Genomic DNA, 22,135 nt, shown 5'->3' on the forward strand with positions numbered 1-22,135 from the left:
AAATTTAGACCTGCAATAACATTTACTGTTATTCTCCAAGGCTTTGACTGCTTGACAGAAACAAAGTACTCTGGGATTAATTTCAAGAAATGGTGCCAACTGTGCAGCAATTTGCTGTAATTAAGACATGAAAGAACACTAAATATTCAGATTAAAGGAAACATGATGGAGCATGGTAAAAATTCAAGGTATGGCAGGGAGCCAATAAAAAAGTCAGGAGTACCATATCGATGGATATGAAAACAGAACTGGCATTGTGTAGTGAATCTCCATTAAGGAATCCCATTTGTTTATTATTTCTATCTTTGACCATACTCCCTATATTCCTTCATGCAGACTAATGGTAGAGCTATCATGTGCTAGAAAAATAATAAAGCTGAAAAGGAAAATGGCAAACAAAGTGTTCTCATAAAGATAATGAGTTTAAGTGGTATGGAGAACTCATTAGGAGGGCATCATAATTATCTTTATGGGGAAGGAATTTCCTCATGTGTCACATTAATGTAGTTTCTTTGGAGCTAAATGAAAGCGCTACATGGGTGTTAACTCAAAGAGATTAAATACACCTTTTGTATTCATTAAATCCTTTTTATATTTTAAAGAGGAGGGATTCGTTTTGATCCAACTAGTCTCTAAGAATTCTCTAAGAGTTATGGGAAATATTTTATTTGCCTTTGAACTTTTATGTATTGATTAATACTGTATTGGAGCTAATGGTGAATCTTCCCTCCAACTGACTCTTTTTTTTTTTTTAAAGAGAGACCCTTAGGTTTTGATCTTAGATATAATGTGGATACTTGACCCAGTTGTTAATGAGGAACTGTATAATCCCCAGTATCCTATAGCTCAAAATAGCTGCATGCAGTATAAAAAGTACATCATAAAAGACACTATTGGCATTCTCTTTGTCTTCACAGGCAGTATGCAAAAGATATGACTTGCTAAGAAAGTCAGAAGCTGGGCTCCCACAGGCACACAGAGCCATCAAAGCCAGAGGGTGACCAGAATAACCTTGCCCGTGTGGTCTGGAGACTGAAAGCAAGCACCTAATGTATCTAGAGAGGAACATATCTGTAAAGAAAACCTGTTAGATGAGAGCTGCTAGGTCTTCATGGAGCCAGACTGTGGCCTGGCCACAGTGCATCTTACCTTGTGGGCAAAGCCCAAGTGTGAACATCTTCTGGCTTGACTAAAGAGAATTTCACATTCAGGATATATGATTAGAAGCTCAAAATAGAAAATATAGGTCTATTCAGACTGTAGCGTACATGCTGCAGAGTCAGCATCTTTAAGAAAAACCATAAAAGCAAAACTGAGTTGTTTACAAACACTGAATTCTTCACAGAAAAATGTATCTAATGCCTCATAGACACAGAATTCATCCAGTCTTAGACTGATGTTTCGAATCTTCACTTAGAAAGAATGTAGCTTATGATATAGTGCTGTTTACAAATTCAAAGTAATAACTAGTTTAGAATTTAACCATTTAAGTAAAAGTAACAGAATATTTGAAGAGACTTCCGAGTCTACACAATTTATGCTATTGAAAATAATGTTTTATAAGTTAGATAGTGCTTACACTTTGTTTGGTATCTTTGCATTTTTTAAGATTCATTACCTAAATAGAAATTAACAATATCACAACAACAGTTGACTCAACTTTATGGTATAACACTTTTTTGAACTAAACTATTAATATAATTATTGAGAACACAACAGGCAGCCTTTTTCCATCCCTTAATTTTTCCTTCCTCTGTTCACAGTGTTGCCAGATACATGTTTCTTGATAAAACCCCCTAGAGGTCTCCTGCAAATTCTTTTTCAATACAACCAGATCATTGCAGATAATTGTATTACACAGGGTATCGATCCAAAATCGTTGTGCACCGGAAACATCTGAAAAAAAACATGATTATAGCTTTCTGTTTATTGTTCGTACATCATATAAGCAGGCTTTTGTGTGAATCACCTGTAAGAAAGGCAAGGTAGAAACATCAGAGAAATTACCTCTTTACAAGAATGTATTGATCACTTTAAATCAAAGAAGTATGTTTGACATAAGATTCCCTGCCAGTTTGAACATTAGGTACACTATGTTATAGCCTGGGGCAGTTGTAAGTCTGACAAAGGGACTGTAAATAAAGCGTGCAGCTGTGAGTGCCTCTAGCTCGGGATCAACTCAGGCTCAAATCCAAGGCATAGGTAAACTGAAAATAATTTACCCCCTTTTAAACCTGCACATAAAGACTTAAAATAGACTCTTAGGAGAACGCAGAAATACAAATCACTCAGTTACTTCAAAATTAGCAAACTTCATAGAAAAGTCACATCATACATTGCTGGTAAGACACATTTTAAAAAATGTGTCTTGAGTTGTCTTTTGTAATTTTAAGTTGATCTATATGTATAAGGAACATCTTCAAAAACCAGATTCCCTCAAATAGTTTTCACCAATAGTCACTGATTACCATGGCAAGATGTATTAAAATCCTTTTAAAGTAAAGAACTTTGTGCTTCATGTCTGGAAATTCTTAACAGCTCACTTATACAGTGATGGTGTAGTTTTCCTTTTGCAAAAGAAAGTTGGATTCTTGAATAATGAAAAAGCATAAAATCAACTATAGCACTTAAATTGTTTATACAACCATGTGAGCAATGCATATCAGCACAAAAATACTAATTATTTTCACCTGCATTTTCTGATTGGTCAAGAGCAGAGAAGGTATTAGTGACAAGCTATGTTTTAAGCACGAAGGATCCGGTTTTTCCCGTTTTAATTTTGAGAAAACATTGTTAAAGATCTTTGTTGGATTTTTTTCCTCCTATATTTTAACATGTGTTGAAATTATTAAGCATTTAACTTATTTGTCCAAGGGAGAGTCTGATGGATTTGGAATTTAATAAATATGCACTCAGAGTGATGCATTCTTCCTTGTTAAATATTTAGCTGCTTGCATTAGCTGTACGCTTAACATGGGCACAATTTTAAACTGTTAATATATAGCAGGTTTTGGCTATAAAAATGTTAGAAGCTGTAATTTCTTCTAAGGCAAAGCTGGCCATTTTGCACACTTGCAAGAAAATAGTGCAAACATGCATGTACATATCTACTGAAATATAAATATAAGCTCTCTGCAGCTCAGTCTATAAATGAGAAACTGACAGCCACATATTTTTAGAACCACGTTTTAGAGCCATCATTTCACTTCAAAGATGAGTAATAAATACAGACTAATTGTACGTAGTCGCTTTTTATGAGGTTGCCTGTAAATGATACCTCTGATGTGAGGTTATAATATCTTTGTTCACAACTTTATTATTCCTTAAAATAAACACTAGTCTTTGAACATGAACACAATAAAAGAATCACTAAAAGTGAAGATACTCCTGTAATGAAAATTGTGGCAGCATTTACTGCTTTTTGTGTTGATTTGTAGATCTTAAACAAAAAACAAAAAAACAAAACAAAACAAAAATAGTTCTTATTTTCTTCATTGTGGATTAAAATATTGAAATTAATGATTTTCATAAATATCATCCTGTTCATTGCAAAGTATTATATTTGATTTTGATTCAAGATAGCTCAAAAATATGCCACATAACACACTGTATAAATATATCCTTAAAAATATAATATTAAGAAGTCAATAATGGTCTGATATTCTTTATGGTTGATGGTATAAAGTTGAGGAAATAAAAATACAATCAAATAAACACTTTTATAAAGGAGAAATATTTGAAAAAATGCACAGATATTTATCTCTGGGAACATGGTCAACAAAGAACAAAGGAAAAATGTCTTTGTCTTAAATCACTTATTTTTTGAGAGCCTGGAGCATGCTGCCTGTTTGCTTGGTTCAATGACAGAGCGCCATCTATTGGATGACCTTGAAAAGTACTCATATTTCATAAACTATGAAAAGCCTGTAGAAAAAAATCATTTTTGATATATGTGTGTGTGCCTTTGTCTAATATATACATGCCTTTACCTTCGTATTGTTATATATCTATATCTATATGACTTTGTGTATATCTATATATACACACATATATACATACTTCAATCTATGCCAATTAAAGAAAAATATTTCTACATATCAATAATATTTCCCTATAATATATAGAAACAGAAGTATCACTCTCAGCAATATTTTGTCTGATTAATCCATGTAACTTTATAAATCAAATGCCTTATAAATCTGAGATTCAGACATTAGTGTTTAGTCCTCAATCCACACCTTTGTTTCCTTGCTCTTAATGTAGCAGGATCTGAAAACTGACTATAAGACCTTGTATTTTGACAAAAAGGATCTGCTTAGAAATTCCTCAAAGTTATCCTGCATTAAATATAAACATTAAACAAGTAAAACAAAACACATTAGCTGTTTGTGTGTGAGTATGTGTGTGTGTGTTTAACAGTGTTTTTGTTTTATCTTTCAGCCCAAGAACTTGCCAGTCAAGATGAAAAACTTCTTCTAATGGAATCCAGCTTGAAAACTGCTCAAAGCGGCTGAGCGAACAGCAACAGTTCGCCAAGAACAGAACAGTAGAAAACCCCAGGCCGAGCTGAAGACAGTGAGAGAGGGGATTATGGCTTCTGAAGAAGAATCAAATGACTGCAAGTGAGTTGTTTTTCAGTATTTCACAAAGTTTCACTTTACATACTGAAATCAAGTCAGGCCTTTAACTTTCATTGTTAAATACTTAACTCTGTGTCTTGCAAAGCCTTTGAGTGTATTTGCTGGGTTTTTTTTTTTTTTTTTTTTTTTTTTTGTGTTTACAGTGTTAGTTATAGAGCAGAAAAAAACCATGNGTCAGGCCTTTAACTTTCATTGTTAAATACTTAAATGTGTGTCCTGCCACGCCTTTGTTTTTTTTTTTTTTTTTTTTTTTTTTTTTTTTTTTTTTTTGAGTACAGTGTTAGTTATAGAGCAGAAAAAAACCATGAAATCTGCCTTATTTACTGACTACTGTGGCGCATGATGAAAATCAGAACCCCCCATATTCCAGTTTCTGAGCAAGGGTGTGACAGTCGTTAACACTAGCAGATATGGTAAAGGTGTGAGCGATGGAGATGATGGGCCATGTCTAGGCATCTACCTACTAGGGGCCTTCTCATCTTACAGCTCTGGAGTCCAAAGGTTACATATGGCTCTGGTTGCCTTTCTTTTTGTGTTAAAGTCAGTGTTCTAAGCAAAAAGCAATTGCATTCTGCTTAAATTGAGGCAGCCTTTAGAGGAGAATGTGGGCACACACCACTGACTCATGGAAAGGACAATGCAGAAAAGTAGCAGAATGTCTGTACAAAGTTTAAAATAGTCATGAAAATCGTTTTTTAATGAAACATTCTGTGTATTAGTTTTTGTTTTGATAATTTAAATATTTATTTAATAACCTTGTCTAATGAATAGGGCATGTTTTCATTTTATCATTTAATTTTTCATATAAATGTTACAGAATCTTTTGAAAGATTTCTTCCTTTTGTGTTTTGTCTCCTCTGCCCTTTTCTTGATTATTCTTAGGTTTTTTTTTTTTTTTAGAAATAACAATGGATATGTCATAACCCACAAACATTTTTCCACTAATCTTGCTTCCTTTCTCCTTTCCTCTTAGTCTCTCCTCCTCTGTTTTTATCAAATATCACACTTTACTGAGGTTTGAGTTTATTGAGTATTTGCAGTTAGATAAAATACATATTTAAACTAATTTTTCTTTCTCTCATTCATCTTTGAACACAGTCCTGAGGCCACACTGGAATGCACATTTGATATTAACTGATCTTTGGAAGCCCACTCATAACTCACATAACGTCCTGCATAATCTCATTTCAGCTTATTTGTAAATCTGACTCGTATTTCTAAAGTGGAATTTTAACACAATGCAATTACTTTTGTTTTTCAAGCCGAAGGCTTAGTATTTTCAAAAGATAAAGTAAGAAATAATTCTACAATTTAGATCAGCACTTTTTATACTTCTAAATAAAATAAAATATTCTGATAAATCCCGTTTTCATTAATGTTTCAGATACCAGAATTTACACAGAAAAAAAATCACCTTTTATTTAATAAATAGTAAAAAGAAGATATTGGTGTCAAGGATTAGAAGTGTACTGGGCAAATTCTCTTTGTAAATGAGGAAGTAATATTGTTATAAATATTATGATCTTTTAGAATGACGCTTTATATTAAGGAAATCATATGATACTGATACATTTAGAAAACAGAAAACATGAGAGGTTGACAGAGTGTTTATATGCACTTAATATTTGGAAAATGATGGTTATTGGTTCAAATAATTAGAGATCATATTAAAAACAAACAGTGCAATAGCAGATCAAAAAGCTCAAATGTAAAGATGTACTCACAGTCTTAGATTCCACAAGAAAATAAAGCAGAAATTTATTTATCTGGTTAAAATACAGTAACTGATCAGGCTAAAGTTCTGTTTGTTTAACCTACAGTTTTCTTTTTCACTCTACAAGTCAGCTAACATGTGAAATTAGCTAAAATATTCTTTTAAATACAAAACTATGGTGTTGTATAGAATTATTGGATAAGAAATAAAAGTAGCTAGAATACAAGCGCATTTTAAAATACCATACTGATGAAGAATTAATATTGTCAGAGTCAAATCTGCATGTTCTACCATGTTATGAAGAACATTTCAAATATGAAACTGAAAATTATTATTCTGCTTTGTGGTTTTTCACAAAAGAATGTTTTTAAACATTGCTCATGTTCTTAAAATTATTTTTATCTTACTCTATTTATTTTCTTTTGAGAGAAATCTTGTATTGTAGTCCTTAACAGCCTTAAACATGTGTTTCTTCTGCCTCAGTTTCTCCATGCAGAGATTACAGGTGTGCTTCATCACATCTGGCTCTACTTCCCAGCACTGAGCATACCTCTGTGTTCAAAGATGGTGTCTGTGTGTAAGAAAACATGACCCCAATTTTAATACCAAAAGTAACTGTTTGGCTAGACAATGAAGCATGAGGTTTCCATGTTTCCTTTTACCATCTCAATCTACAGGCAACAGAGGATGATGGAGTTGACTAGTGCTTCAGTTTGGGTAACACCAGTCATTGTGTCCTCCACCTGTCATCAGAAGTTTAAGCCCAGGTGCTTAGGCATTCAAGCATTTTAATGAATTCATTTAGTGCAGTATTCCTCTCAGAAGAATAGCTGGATCCAAGTAATTCAGGTAAAATAAAGAAAAAAGCAGCTAGCTATTTGAATCATGTTTGGAATGGAGAGCAGAGCAGAGTTCAGACAATCTCTCTTGAAGGCAGCATTCACAAAGGGTTTTCTTCACATACTGTAATCATTTCTGAAATGATGCATTTATTATTGTCTATAAACAAAAAAATGGAACCTGAAATATGAGTTTAAGTATTTCAAACAAGTCATTAAATAAAATAACAATTATTTGGGTTTTCACACACAATGACAAGATTTCGTATTTATCTTCTTAATACCCATCTTATTTCTTAGAGGGCTTTTGACAACCATTACCTTCACTATCTGACTCAGTCATTCAGAAACTTCCAGGCTGCCATACTACTAAAATCCACGACTAGCTTCCAGGCTACCATTACTACTAACATGCATTGCTAGGTTAATCCATTCATTTCTAATGTGAAATTAACTGGAAAAGGATCCACACAAAACTTTGGTAATCTAAAGGAAAACTTTTAATATCTGAGCCTTAGTTGTGTTGCCATAAAGATGAATTCATAGGGACTGATGTTGAATTCATAAGGATCATCCAGGAAGGATTCCTTCCCTTCTTCTCCTTTTGAAGTAAATATAGAAAACAGACACCATGCACTTGGTATAAGCCTATTACACTTGAAAGATTTGTTCTGAATGTCCAGTGGGAACCTGGAAATCGTAATAATTTGTAGTATCGATTGAGTGAAGCTATGCAGCTGGGGCCTCCGGTGAATAGACAGAAATAGACATTTTATTGATTAACTTTTACAGTCATATTTCCAAGACTCTGCTGCAACATAATTTTCACTTCCCAGCTTTGTGTTGTTGTATCATGAAACTTGGATTCTTCTCCCTTAACATTTACCCATGTGAGGGGAAAAAGTACGAGTATGAATTGCCAAGGCTGTGTTCTGCAGAAATGTGTAACTCTGAAAATTATTTCTCCTGAGTACTTGTCTCCCACAAACTCTAGAAGGAAGCTCTTTTTAAAATAAATTAGGATATCAGATGGATGGTAATTAAATTTCTTCCTATTTTGCTCACATTTCTCATATTTAAGAATTTAATATTCTTACCTTAAATTTGTTCATGTACCCATCAAAATGAATTGTCTTCTGCTAGTTTTGTTTGTAGCCATGTGTACCTGACATCTTATTTATTACAAAAAGCAGAGAAAAATTGTGATAATAGTCTACAGCACAGTCTGAAAAGAGGACTTTTGAATCATCACTTTGACCAATGTTTCCAATGATAAAGTTATGACTGTAAACCTTCTGCAACTATGTGAATATTTGCTTTTATTTATTCAGAAAATGTTATATTTTTCACAGATGAGCTTATTACAAATGTTTGGAATTTAGTTATTTGTTTATGTCAGTTCTTGTTATTTGCATGTGTTGAACATGGAGAAAATTAATGAGAAAAAGTTCGTATCAGAATCTCATATTTGGAAAATATTTCACAGGAATATTTTTAAAGATTGGGGGTAAATATTTGAAAGCTGAATTGTTTGGGGTAAATATCTTTTTAATTACTATTCAGTATTCTTTTTATTCATATGCATTTTTAAATCTTTTTGTGAAAATATTAACATTAACATGAAATAATACAAAGGTAACTTTTAAATACTTTATGTTAATAAATGAACAAATGGAATTCAAACATGATGAAATTAGAGTAAGAGGCATTAAGTTGAAAAACATAGCACAATATATATCCTCTAAATTTCAGTCTGTTTCAGCTAATTTGGGGAGATAGTTTTGTCTTAATAGGACTGATAATTACTATAGATTTTAGTAATAAACATTTATAGATTTGATTTAGAAATTATTCCAACCATGTAATACTCATAATTTATTTCTTTACCAATTCAAATTCAGGACTGAATGAAAGGTCCCTTTTGTTTGGGATTTTTTTTTCTCATTTACAAATATACTTTATGATCTCCTGGCTTGTCAATTATTTCCTATTCATCTTGATTTAGTATATGCAATGAAACTCAAATTCTATATGTGAAAGCAGCCCTTTGATTTCCAGTATTTATCAATATTATAGCACATTGAAACATTTCAGTTACTTATATATAGATGACTATGTTATATTTATATCACAGGTTAGATGTTTTATGAGGAAAAATACCTAGAAATTACTTCTTTTGAATGCATATAATGAAGAAAATGATATATAATGATTTTAGCCCATTTAATGAATGGGATTTCTCTCTAAATGAAACACTCTTGTTTTAACTAATCAATTTTAAACTTACAAAAATAAAAAAAGACACACAATTAAGGCTGATCAGGTAATAAACATAAGACACAAGTACCCTGAATTGAGGTTGATTACAGTGAAATCCTGTAGAGGAATCCCCACTTATTGATCAATGTTGAAGCCCATGCACAGCACTTAGAAAGATAAAGTAAGCAGGGTCAGGTAATCAAAGCATTTAAATAGTAAAAACAGCAGCTGCCACTGTAGACTGCTAAAATAAATCCATAATACAAATTGCTTTAGTAAAAAGCGGATGAGCAGCTGATCTTCCTATTGAACTCTGATACTGCTCAGTGACCACACTGGGAAAAGGATTGGGAGAAATGCTTTGCAGATCAATATTGAGTGAGATGTTGCAGAGATTCATTTTGAATATGAAGGCATCACAGGTGTGAGAGTACAAACATTGCAGATGTTCTCATGGTGAGAATGCTTCATGCAGTTAAAAATTGCTTTCTATGCATGACATTACCAAACAAACCAAAGTCATACTTTTGGAATTGTCTCTAGAAGTCATTTGAATATGTTTAAAACAATTTTAGCATGTAACATATAGAAAGTTCACTTTAGAGTAAAATAATTTTTCAATTACTTTTAAAGCATACTTTACAAACATACTTCCTTATGGAAAAGACTTCATGTAAATTAATTAATAGCCCTTTAAGGTAACAAATAACTATGGGATGGATGGTAGACTATAATCCAATTCAGATATGTAAAATTAATTATAAAATAGAAGACAAAATTATTGTTCTTGGGAAACTTGTGGGATGGAAAACTTGCAGAGACATTTGAATCCTACTAGCATGTGGGGAGTTCTACCTCAGCAGCAGTGGTTGTACTCCAGGGGCTTGCTCTCTTTGAATATTGTGAAGCCCAAGGAGGACTTTCAGTATATAGATCTGTGACCAGAACAATTAGGTTTTACATTTTAAACTGCCTTATAATTTTTGACTTTTAACTACTTGTACTTAATGAAAAATTGCCATGGGTTCAGCAAAGAATTGAGAGAAAGAACTTGAGTATAATAATTGTTTGTAGGTTTATTTTACTTTAGAATTAAGTGATCTCTTAGTCAAAATAGAAAGGATTATGATTTAATCTACATCTTTCCTTGGGTTCCCACAAACGTGAACATTACATAGTCTATTTCCATGTTCCAATGTTTCTACTTGTTCATCATGCAGATGGCATTGTGACTTCAAAATATGGTTTTCCATACATTTGCTTACCCAAAATATTTCAGATGGGATATAGTCACAGCCTCCTAGTAAGTTCAATATTGTCATTAGAGATTCATAAAACTTCTCTTTGATCTACTTTATTCATGCCAACACTTGTAAATCAGGTCCTTGATTAAATGGCCTACTATAGAATTACTTTAATCCATTTTCTTCTAGAACAGAAAAGACTGAAGCAGAAAGGAGATTGGTTACATTTGTGACTGAACTTCCATATCAAAATGAAATAACCAAAACCTCAGGCTTAAAAGGTGTAAAACTTCAGCTGACATTCTTCATTCTCTTTTACTGTAATGAATACTTACAACTATTGTTTGCTACCTATTTACTGAATGAATTGCTGATACCAGCGATTTTAATGGTAAAATTGTGAAACAGTATTCATAGTTGTCAGAAAAAGGTCATTCTATTTGCATTCATTAGGAACTTGCAGGACCATGCAGTGTGCATTTCCTTTGGGATGCTACAGCTATTGATTTATATACAGCTGGGGGGGAAATTAATTAGGATTATATTTCACTTATTATTTCAGGTCCTGTAATAAGAAAGAAAAATATTTTTTATTGTTTTTAGAAAGTTGTACAGAAATACCTAAATAGGATCCTTGTTTCTTAAATCATGACTACTTTATCATATAATATTTCTCCTTATAATGTGGTTAAAGGCTTGCTGCATTTGTGGAAATTTAATTAGCACTTTGAAAAATGAATGTTTTAATACATACCCTAAAATAGTAAAGATGATAATTCAAATTAAGCAAGAAACATTTTCCCTTGTTGGTTGAAACTTTTCCTCCTGTTCTAAGTCAATGCATATTTGTCTACTGTAAGTTTTTGGGATTGAGCAGCTTTGGGGCAAAAGATTTAAACAAAATAGGGACCAGCATCAAGTGAATTCTCAGGGTGAAGAAAGAGATCCCAGAAATGAGACTCACTTAATTTAAACATTTCAGTCTTGGGAGCTGAGTGTATTAGGATCTTCTATGAATTTAACACTTCAACTGAACTAGAATACATTTTATCAAGGATATCCTCACTTTAATGAGATGAGAGTTCACATCTTTTTAAATCTATGTGGTTCTTCCTATGAACATCATGCACACTCTAAGAAGAATATAATTGAATGCAGTCCTCTACATTGTTTATGTTTGACACATGTTTGAGATTAATCAAATTGTAGTCACTTCTCATTAACAGCAGAGAATAATTTCAAAAAGGGGCAGAACCAGATGACAAAGAATTGCTTGTGTGGGTACAAGACAATGGAATGGAAACACATGCATATTTTGACATTAAACTTGATAATTTTATTTTGCTCTTATTGGTTTATCCACATAAAGCATTTTAAGGGAGTCTGCTCTAGAGTGGTCTCTTCGGTACAGAGTGAGCATTGGGGGATTTAAAAATAAAATCAATGTGATCTTTTCATGATACTACAAAAATCTAAAATTTCAGCATATGGACCTAGTTGATAATATTGGACACTTATAGGTTTTATCATAGGTTTATAAAAGGTCCATGGGAGAGCAGTAGAAAATTTAAATTTCTATATGTCATTGTGAATGGCATCTTCAGATGCTGTAGGATTAGAACTGTGTACCTCTCTCCCTCAGTGCTCACCTGTAACAGTAAGGATCTCTCACTCAATGTGCGTAGTAGAATAAAAGTTGGTAACTATTTTTCATTTTATTTTCAGGATGATGCTGTTCACAATATTGTAAATAAGAATGTTTTAATCATAAGAATTTAAAAGTAAGTATTTGAATTTATTTAACTAAAATAAACAGATCATATCAGTTTTAGAGATAATTTATACATCAATTATATATTAGTCTACAGTTTATTATAAAGGCTATATTTTAAAGATGTTTCCTTAGGTTCTGAGGACACTAAAATTAACTAAGATGTCATTTTAATGAGATTTTTGCTAGCCTATAAATAGAATTGCAAGGAGATAGATGTATGACTTGTATTGAATTATGTAGGGAAATTATACTAGTTTGGGGCAATGAGCTAATGCTTGTTCCGAAGCAATATTAAATGGGCAATGATGTGAAATTCTTCTTTGCAATGGGTAAATACTTGGTTGGTCATTTCACAAGCATACATAGAGTAAAGCATAACATGAGAATGATAAGAAAGTGCACTTTCAAAAGGGAAAGTGATAATTCATTTGTGGAGAAAGCCAGACTGAGCACAATGGTGACATGAAATTGGACCGAGGTAGTGCTTCTGTGCCAGTATAGGGGCTCATAACAGGTTTGAAGCTAATGGGAAATAATCAATGGTGGTTATCAGGGCCATGCACATTACTGCAGCAATGCTAAAAAGGAATATTTTTCTTCTGTCAGCTTTTCCTTAAGCACTTCTGGTTAATGCTCAAGCATGACTAAAAATGATTTTTTAGTTTGTCTTTTCCAATTTCACCAGTCAGGGTAAGGGTTAAGGTTAGGATTAGGATTAGGGTTAGGGTTAGGGTTAGGGCTAGGGCTAGGGCTAGGGCTAGGGCTAGGGCTAGGGCTAGGGCTAGGGCTAGGGCTAGGGCTAGGGCTAGGGCTAGGGCTAGGCTTAGGGTTAGGTGGACTTGTATTACATATTCTCTGCATCTGTGCCACATGATGAGTCCTTCTCAGTATGGACCTTACCTCTGTATAGGTATTGTGATACAAACACAGACCTTTTTTGCGTACTGGGTAAGTGTGCATTCATTATTGTTTTCCTATACCTTTTTAGTCACAGATACTATGTTAGATGTTAAGGTAATAGTAAGTGAAAAGAACTTGATTATGTGTTTGACCTTGTCAGTTATGTATCATCTGTGAAATATGCCAACTTCAGGTGTTACTGCTTCAATCTATATACATTATGAAGTGAAAGTTGACGTCTAAAAGTGAAAAATCCTTAACTCTTGTTTTATTTTATTGTTTAAATTATTTACATTGAAAATGTTGCCCCCATCCCAGTCCCACCATCAAGAGTTCTTCACTGATCTCCCATTCCTTTGCCTCTGAAAGAGTGCTCTCCACCCCATCCATCCCCTCACCTACCCACCCCCCTCTCCCAGTTACATATACCCAGATGGCCTCCCTTCCATAACACTCTTCCCTGGGGCATCAAGTAGTTACAGAATTAGGTGCATATTCTATCACTGAGGCCTGACAAGGCATTCCTCTACTACATATATGCAGAGGGCCAAGGACCAGCCCATTTTGGTGGCTTAGTCTCTGGGAGCTTCCAGGGGTCTGTGTTAGTTGATAATGTTTTTCGTGGTGGCGCACGCCTTTAGTCCCAGCACTCGGGAGGCAGAGGCAGGCGGATTTCTGAGTTCGAGGCCAGCCTGGTCTACAAAGTGAGTGCCAGGACAGCCAGGGCTACACAGAGAAACCCTGTCTCAAAAAACCAAAAAAAAAAAAATGTTTTTCTTTCTATGGGGTTGCCATCCCCCTCATCTCCTTCAATCCTTTCCCTAACTCTTCCATAGAGGTCCCTGACCTCAGTCCAATGGTTGGCTTTAAGTATCTGCATTTGTCTTAGTCAGCTGCTGGAAGAGCCTCTCAGAGGACAGCCATGCTAGGCTCCTGTCCACAAGTACAACATAGCATCAGTAATAGTGTCAGAATTAGCTGCCCATCATGGTATAAAACTTTTACTTTATATGTAGTTAAGACAACCCTACCTAGACCATGAGAACCATTTTGAGGAAAAAAACAGCTTCAATGACATTAGAGGATGGTTTACAGCATGTTTGAGGGCAGACAGTATGAAATGTATTTTATTCATGATTCTTGAAATATTTGTAAGGGAATACAAGAAAAGAGATAGAAGTTGGATAGAGGTGTCATCTCAAAAGCTTTATTTTATACCTGGGTACAGCATTGTGACTATAGTTAACCCTTGCTGTATACTTGTAAACTGATAAGAATAAATTTCAAAATTCCTGTTACAGAATGGTATTTGATGTGATGAATATGCAACTGTGATTTATTCATTCCACACTGGACATAGGCCATACATTACTTTTGCCACCATGTATGTGATAAGAAGTGGATGGCCACATTATGACTTATGTGGTGTATAAGAGACTATAATATTATATATTATAATAGTTACACTATTATTTTATTATAATATTATGTCTATAATATTATAGACAAGAGGAGTGTAAGAAAAGATATAAATTAGAGATTGAGAATTATATAAGTATCCAAACATCTGTGAAGAGGAAAGATAAGTATTTTGATGTATCTAAATCTGAGATAACAGTCTAAAAGAAATGACGATAGTGGGTCAGTACACAAAAGGACGAGAGGGATGTCACAGAAATGAACATAGTCTTTCTAACCAACCTTTACAGTATGGTATGGGCTTGTCTGAGCAGAGGCAGACAAATTACTCTAGAGCATTCACAGAAGGACTCCTCATTATTTATTTAGGTCCTACTATGTCCCAAACACTAATCCAAGCCCTACATATGAACATTGATGTATATGCTCAAGCTATATGCTTCGGAGACCCTCCTTTGATGTTGATTGTCCTATGTTAACTCTAACTTTTACAGTTTTGTTCTGTCTCTGTCTGTCTGTCTCTCTGTCCCTGTCACTATTTGTGTGTGTGTGTGTGTGTGTGTGTGTATTTTGGACATGTGCATGTGAAAAATTGTGTATCTGTGAATGCTTGTACATGCATACTGAAGGTAGCTTTCCTCATTCTCTTTAAACTTCTATGTCATGGAGATGTCATCTCTGTGTGTCTGCTTATATCTATAAACTGAACTCATCCCAGTCTGGCTGGACAATGAGCTTCAGGAATCTGGCTGTCTCTTACCCATACCCTCAGGATTAGAGCTCTTAGATATTTTGTTAAATGTATATTGGGGATCACAACTATTTCTTTGTGTTTGTAAAACTGATCCATTGTTCCACCCCTGCTTTTTATCATTTTGAAGATTGCATGTTTTTCTGTTTACTATCATTTTGTTTTGAGGTCACATGCAATTATAGCATCTCCTCTGTCCCTTTCTCCCAGCAAACTTTTCTCCTTACTCATTTTCAAATTCATGGCATTTTTCATTGATTGTTGTATATATGTATAAGCTTATGTAAAATAGATTACTAGAACTATTGCTGAAACATGAGTCACAAACATCCATTTTTTAGGTGAAATTTGATGTGATTTAAGCCTGAATCAAGATAAAATTTCTGAAAAAGAGAGGTGTGATTGACTAAAAAGAAGAGGCTCACATACTGACATTTGGTCCCAGGTTCACTGCCTGCTTGAGAAGGCTGTAGAATCTTTGGAGGTGCAGCTTACTGGAGGAAGTAAGTCACCTGAGACAGGATTGAGAATTGAAAGCCTTGCTCAACATTTGGTTTGCTGCCTCCCTGAATTGTGTTTGTGTGAGATTGTAGATGGGACTTTTGGCTCCATTCTCCCGCTGCACTGCCTGCTGCTTATTGCCATGCTTGCCCACTGCCATGAACTAATTTTTCTCAGTGTAGTAAACCAAAATAAACTCTTTCTCCCATAAGTCACTTTTGGTCATGGTGTTATATCAATGAAAAGCAAAGAATGCAGTGGACTCTTGTCAGTGAAGATAGAAAATAGCATTTCAGAAGGACTATTTGGTTGTTTAATGAACATTTAATGTTGGCATGTCATCTTCAATATTCACTTTATGTCAATACACAAAATACCACTGATACAACTTATTATTTTACTTTATTTTTGAGTATAAAATATAGTTTTATTAGATATGCAATTAATGCAGTAAATAAATATTACAACTAATTCTAATTTAACATTTTCTTGTGTGCTGTGAATGTGTATGTGAATATATGCTATTTATAAGTGAATATGTTTGCATGTTCATATCAGAGATTCACTTGGAGTATTTTCTCCTTCACTCTCAGTCTCCCACTTGAACCCAGGCATCATCAGTTTGGCTAGTCTAGTTCACAGTCCTGCCCTGTGGTCACCTGTCTCTACTTTTATCTACTTATATATTGTCATATTTCTATAAAAATGTTAAATCCTATAGAGAAAAGAACTTTCTGGTGTTCAATACCAACTCTTAATTTTAATTAATTTGTAAACCTGAATGTGAAGTTTACGGTCTAGTGCATCCAGACAGACACTCTACCAATGAGCTCACTTTTTACCAATCACCTCCTATATATATTGAAATATATTATTCAATATATATATTGAAACATATACTTGTTTAAAAAAATGGACAATATCAATTTAAAGCTACAAATCAACAATGAAAACAAAACTTAGTTATTGACAAGAGGATGCAGAATGTTTTATAAATAGTAGATTAGTGTCAGACATTAGTCCAAGTGCTGTGCATTTTACCAATAAACAGATTGTCTTTGTTCATAAAAGCATGTAACAGAAACTTTAACCACATTGAGAAATTCTAGCAGGTTTATATTAAAGAGCATGGCAGCCAAAACTGTTTACATCAGAACAACCACTTCTAGTGAAAAAATCAAAAATGACACAAATGAAAAGATTTTGAGCCATAAACACAGGAGAACCTTCTTTGCTTTTGATACTGCCAAAACTTATTAGACAAACACATACACACTGCAGACAACCACAGTTTTATTGAGGGAACTTATAAAACTGTAAAATCTGTAAGTCTTTAGAAATGAGTTGACAGGTGCTTTCTGATCTGCACAGAATAAACCCACTATGATGTTTTTGACAAAAATCTGAACATTTGCACTAACAAATTTTTCTGTTTTGTTCATATTTATGTTTAAATTTCGTCTCTTATTTGAATGATATAGCATAACTATATCATTTTTGCCCTTCCATTTTCTTCTTCTGAATAGCATAATTCTTACCAGTCTGCATAATCTTACTTGTATGCAGATCTTCAGAGCTGATCATTTGGTATTATTTACTCAATTGGAATGTTCTTCCCTGAAGAAGTTTTTCCCCCTGCCACTCTTAGCATTCCTTAGCTGCCACTGGTTCATTGCTTACAGCTGAGGGTTTCCTCAGTCCACTTTGGTATGCCTGTTGTAGATGAGGAGTGAATTGATAATTATGTATTGGCTCTTAAAATATGAAACAGGTTTTAATACATGTTTTCTCAATAAGTGCACAAATGAAAATAATAGGAACTCAAAACTATTTTTCAAAAAAAATTAAATGATAAGAAAAAGTAAGGGTGAAAAAATGCAAATTACTTTTGTATTGTATTTTAATTTTATATGGACATTGGAATTTTAATTTGATCTATCTGACTAGGAAATTAATATGCACTACTGCTTTAGGTTGGAGAATGATATGACATTGAGGTATCTTAATGTGTCTGAAACTGGAAACTGTTTTCTGACTCTTCTGGATCTTTCTTAAAGTTCTCAATGAAATTGCATTTTATAAACGTGTCTTTAGAGTAGATTCATTCCACAACATTTAACTTAGCAAGAGAATAAGATCTTAAAGCTTAGTATCCACCCAGTAAGAATGCAGAGCTCAAAAGAATCCTTAACCTTACATGAATATTTCAAACATGTTATTCAATGCTTCAGGTTAAAGTAAATTTTTGCACATGCAAGAAATAAATTCTGCTTAGGTAAAATGTAGTATAGTAGTTTGCTTTGTATAATTAATAAGTAGCCTTGAGAAATTAAAACTGCTGAGTACTGTAAGAAAGCATAGTAGAGATATATTTATCCAAAGAAATACTTAGTTTTTTTCTGCAATAGAAGCCTCTTCAATCAAATGGTATCACATATTTAAACCTTCTTACTCTTTGATATTCTAGAGCATTTAATTATCTAGTTACACTAGAAAATGGGCTTACCTAGGCCCAGGGGAAGACATTTAAAACAAAAATGGATCTTGATTGTGTAGGATCCAGAGTTCCTCACTGCATGAGACTGCTTTCAAGAGATGATGGTGTCATTCCACAGAGAAAGGAGCCAGAAGAACAGTGAAATATTCTTTTGCTAGTAACATTTCAAGTATTGTAATCCATAACTGAAAATATGTGTACAGGTACTTGCACATGGCATTCAGTTTAGCTTATTAAAAAAACACTAAACAGAAGCTTATGGAATCAATTTCTGCTATTTCTTAATAGCCAGAGAGAAAGTACTCAAGGGTGGAGTGTTGTGAACACAGAATCAAGACTGAAGTTAAAGTACTTTGAACCCCACTGGCCACCTTGGCAGATCACTTCTCTTCTAAAAAGTGATGGTTTGGTCCATACTTTTAAGATGTATAGACATCCCAATGTACTTCATTGGGATGAGAAGAGATGTTAGATGATATGACATTGTGGGGACATAGGCCAGGCCCAATATGCTCTCAATGACAAACAGATATTATGAAGACAGGAATTCTTCATTGACAGACTATATATCTACCCATTTTCTAACATCAGCAATAGCACTGTTAACACCTGCAATTAAAAATGATAGACAGAAAACTACACAGTCTAGCTTACTTAGAAGATGATTTCATATTTGCCCTTTGAAGCATTATATATTGAGTAGAACTTGACAACTCCCAAAACAAGTTTTGTGGTTTTAAGGTTTGATTTTGTTTCTTTGTTTTGGTAACACACAAGATAGGAATTATTGGCTGACAGACTCTAAGAAAACCGAGGCTTGGCTCTCAAAGCTCAGTGGCATCATGCCTACTTTATTGTTAATATCTGTAGGATAAGACAAAATATTATTTTGTTAGGTATACCTGTAACTATTTCTTCAAAATATCAGTCTTTCTAGTTCCATATTTGGCAAATATAGATACGGCCTTAACATAACTTGCAAGAAAAAAGACATTAATTTACAGCTAACAAGAAAGCTCATACTTGTCCTGAGAGGATGCATCTGCTTCCTGTTCTCATCATGGATCTGCTTACCATGTAATTGCCCCATTCTACACAGCTCTGTTATTTACTGAATCTGAGTCTGTACTTTAGGCCAATCATCAAAGACTAAATGGAAAACAAGGCTTGGAAATTAAAGGCTACACACACACACACACACACACACACACACACACACACACACGTCTCATATATGTCTCATTATATCAGCAACAGTAGATAGCTGACTTATATTTTGTAATCATGAAGTTCTATGATTCACATTTGTCTTCATGATCTCCTGAGATGTGTTAGAATTGTCTATATGATGTGTGATATTTGTCATCAAATGATAAATAAATTCTTTTTAATTTTTATCTTACAATATACTTAAAATATTTTTATCTTTTTTTATTGGATATTTTCTCTAGTTACATTTCAAATGTTATCCTTTTTCCCAGTTTCCATCGCTCCCAGAAACCCTCTATCCCATCCCTGTCCCCCTACTTCTATGAGTGTGTTCCCCTTTCTAAGAAGGACTGAGGCACCCACACATTGTTCTTCTTTCTTCTTGAGCTTTATGTGGTCTGTGAATTGTGTCTTGGGTTTTTTGAACTTTTGGACTAATATCCACTTATCTGTAAATGCATACCATGTGTGTTCTTTTGTGATTTGATTACCTCACTCAGCATGTTATTTTCTAGTTCCATCCATTTGCCTAAGAATTTCATCAATTCATCTTTTTAATAGCTGAGTAGTGCTCCATTGTGTAAATGTACCACATTTTCAGTATTCATTCCTCTGTTGAAGGACATATGGGTTCTTTCCAGCTTTTGGCTGTTATAAATAAATCTTTTATGAACATAATGGAGCCTGTGCTCTTGTTATTATATGTTGGAGAATCTTTTGGGTATATGCCTAGGAGTGGTATAGCTGAGTCCTTGGGTAATACTATGTCCAATTTTCTGAGGAACCACAAGACTGACTTCCACAATGGTTGTACCAGCTTGCAATCCCATCAACAATGGAGGAGTGTTCCTCTTTTTCCACCTCCTTGTCAACATCTGCTGTCACCTGAGTTTTTGATCTTAGCCAATAAATGAATTCTTGAAGTAATCTCTTTCAAATCAATTTTGCTCCCTTCACAGACTCTTGACCATACTGTCAGAACAGATCTATGAAAGAACTCTTTCACAAAACAAAAATCAGACTCAATTCTCTAAATGTTTTTAATAGCATTGTGGAAAGGAATTAAATGAGGGCTTTGAAAACATGCTGAAAACTAGAATACTATTTAAAGAAGTAGCAATTTTTTAGAACAAAATCTAACTAAGATTTCATTTTTATTCCACGCTAATGGACTAATTTTAAGTTTAGGCTAGAAAACTACCCATTACCAACATAACCATGTGTGGGGTTGATTTCATAACATGGACACTCCTGTGCAAACTACAATGAAGTGTCTTTTAGAGACAGAACTGATAATGGAAAGAGCTGTATTTTCAAGCATTGTACATTTGACTCAAGAATTTTATTTCATATCATTTTTAAAAAGTAAAATCTTAAATTGGGAACACATCAACCCTTTTTCTGGTTAGCACAGGAAAACCTTTGTCATAGGTTAGTCCATGGGATGGAGTCTTCCTCAGAAAAAAAGCTATTAACCTAAGAGCAATGCAGTCACTTCAGACTTCCTTGGCAACTGCTCTTCTGAATATCATTTCACAGACTATCTCTGGGATCTGTGACTGCATAAATGAAGAACAGTAGATATTTGTCAAAATCAGTGCTTACCATACATTAAGGAATTGTCATATGCCATTTAACACAATCCTAATTCACTGACTTTTCACTTCACACAAACTTACCTTCTGTGACATCACACAGATGAGAGACCGCAGTTTTGAAATTTAAATCTGAAATCTGTAACTACAAAACCAACATTTATTCAATTATGTTGAATACTGAGAACTCCTGATCTTGTGTGAATCGATGGAATTTTTAATGTATATAAAAACTCGGTATTTGCCATGGCCTTTCCCTCAAATGGCTAAAACCCAATAATCAGATATTTAGCAGTCTCCTTAATGGAGAATTTCCATTTCTTCTCCATGCATTCTCTACATAGTACAGAGTTACCCAGTAGCCCATATCTGAAATGATTAGAGAATATCTTCATATCATTACATGCCAAACCCTAAATTTCTGTTTCTATGTGACATATCTAATCTGTCTGGGCATTCCAAAACTATAAAACATTCATGCTTTCCCATAAAACAGATCTTACCCTCATATCATTCCAATGTATCAGAGCATTTTTATATCCTATCACCAGGAATTGCTTTGACAAAAAAAAACAGAATTTCCTGTATATCCCTGAAGAATTACAGGCTCATAATTTTTCTTCCCATTTGCAAAATGAGTTAATAATGAGAAAGACTACATCCAGCACTTGGGAGGCAGAGGCAGGTGGATTTCTGAGTTCGAGGCCAGACTGGTCTACAAAGTAAGTTCCAGGTCATCCAAGGCCATACAGAGAAACGCTGTCTCGAAAAAAACCAAAAAAAAAAAAAAAAA

The sequence above is a fragment of the Mus caroli genome, chromosome 3 (assembly GCF_900094665.2).
Source record: "Mus caroli chromosome 3, CAROLI_EIJ_v1.1, whole genome shotgun sequence".
Taxonomy (NCBI): Eukaryota; Metazoa; Chordata; class Mammalia; order Rodentia; family Muridae; genus Mus; species Mus caroli.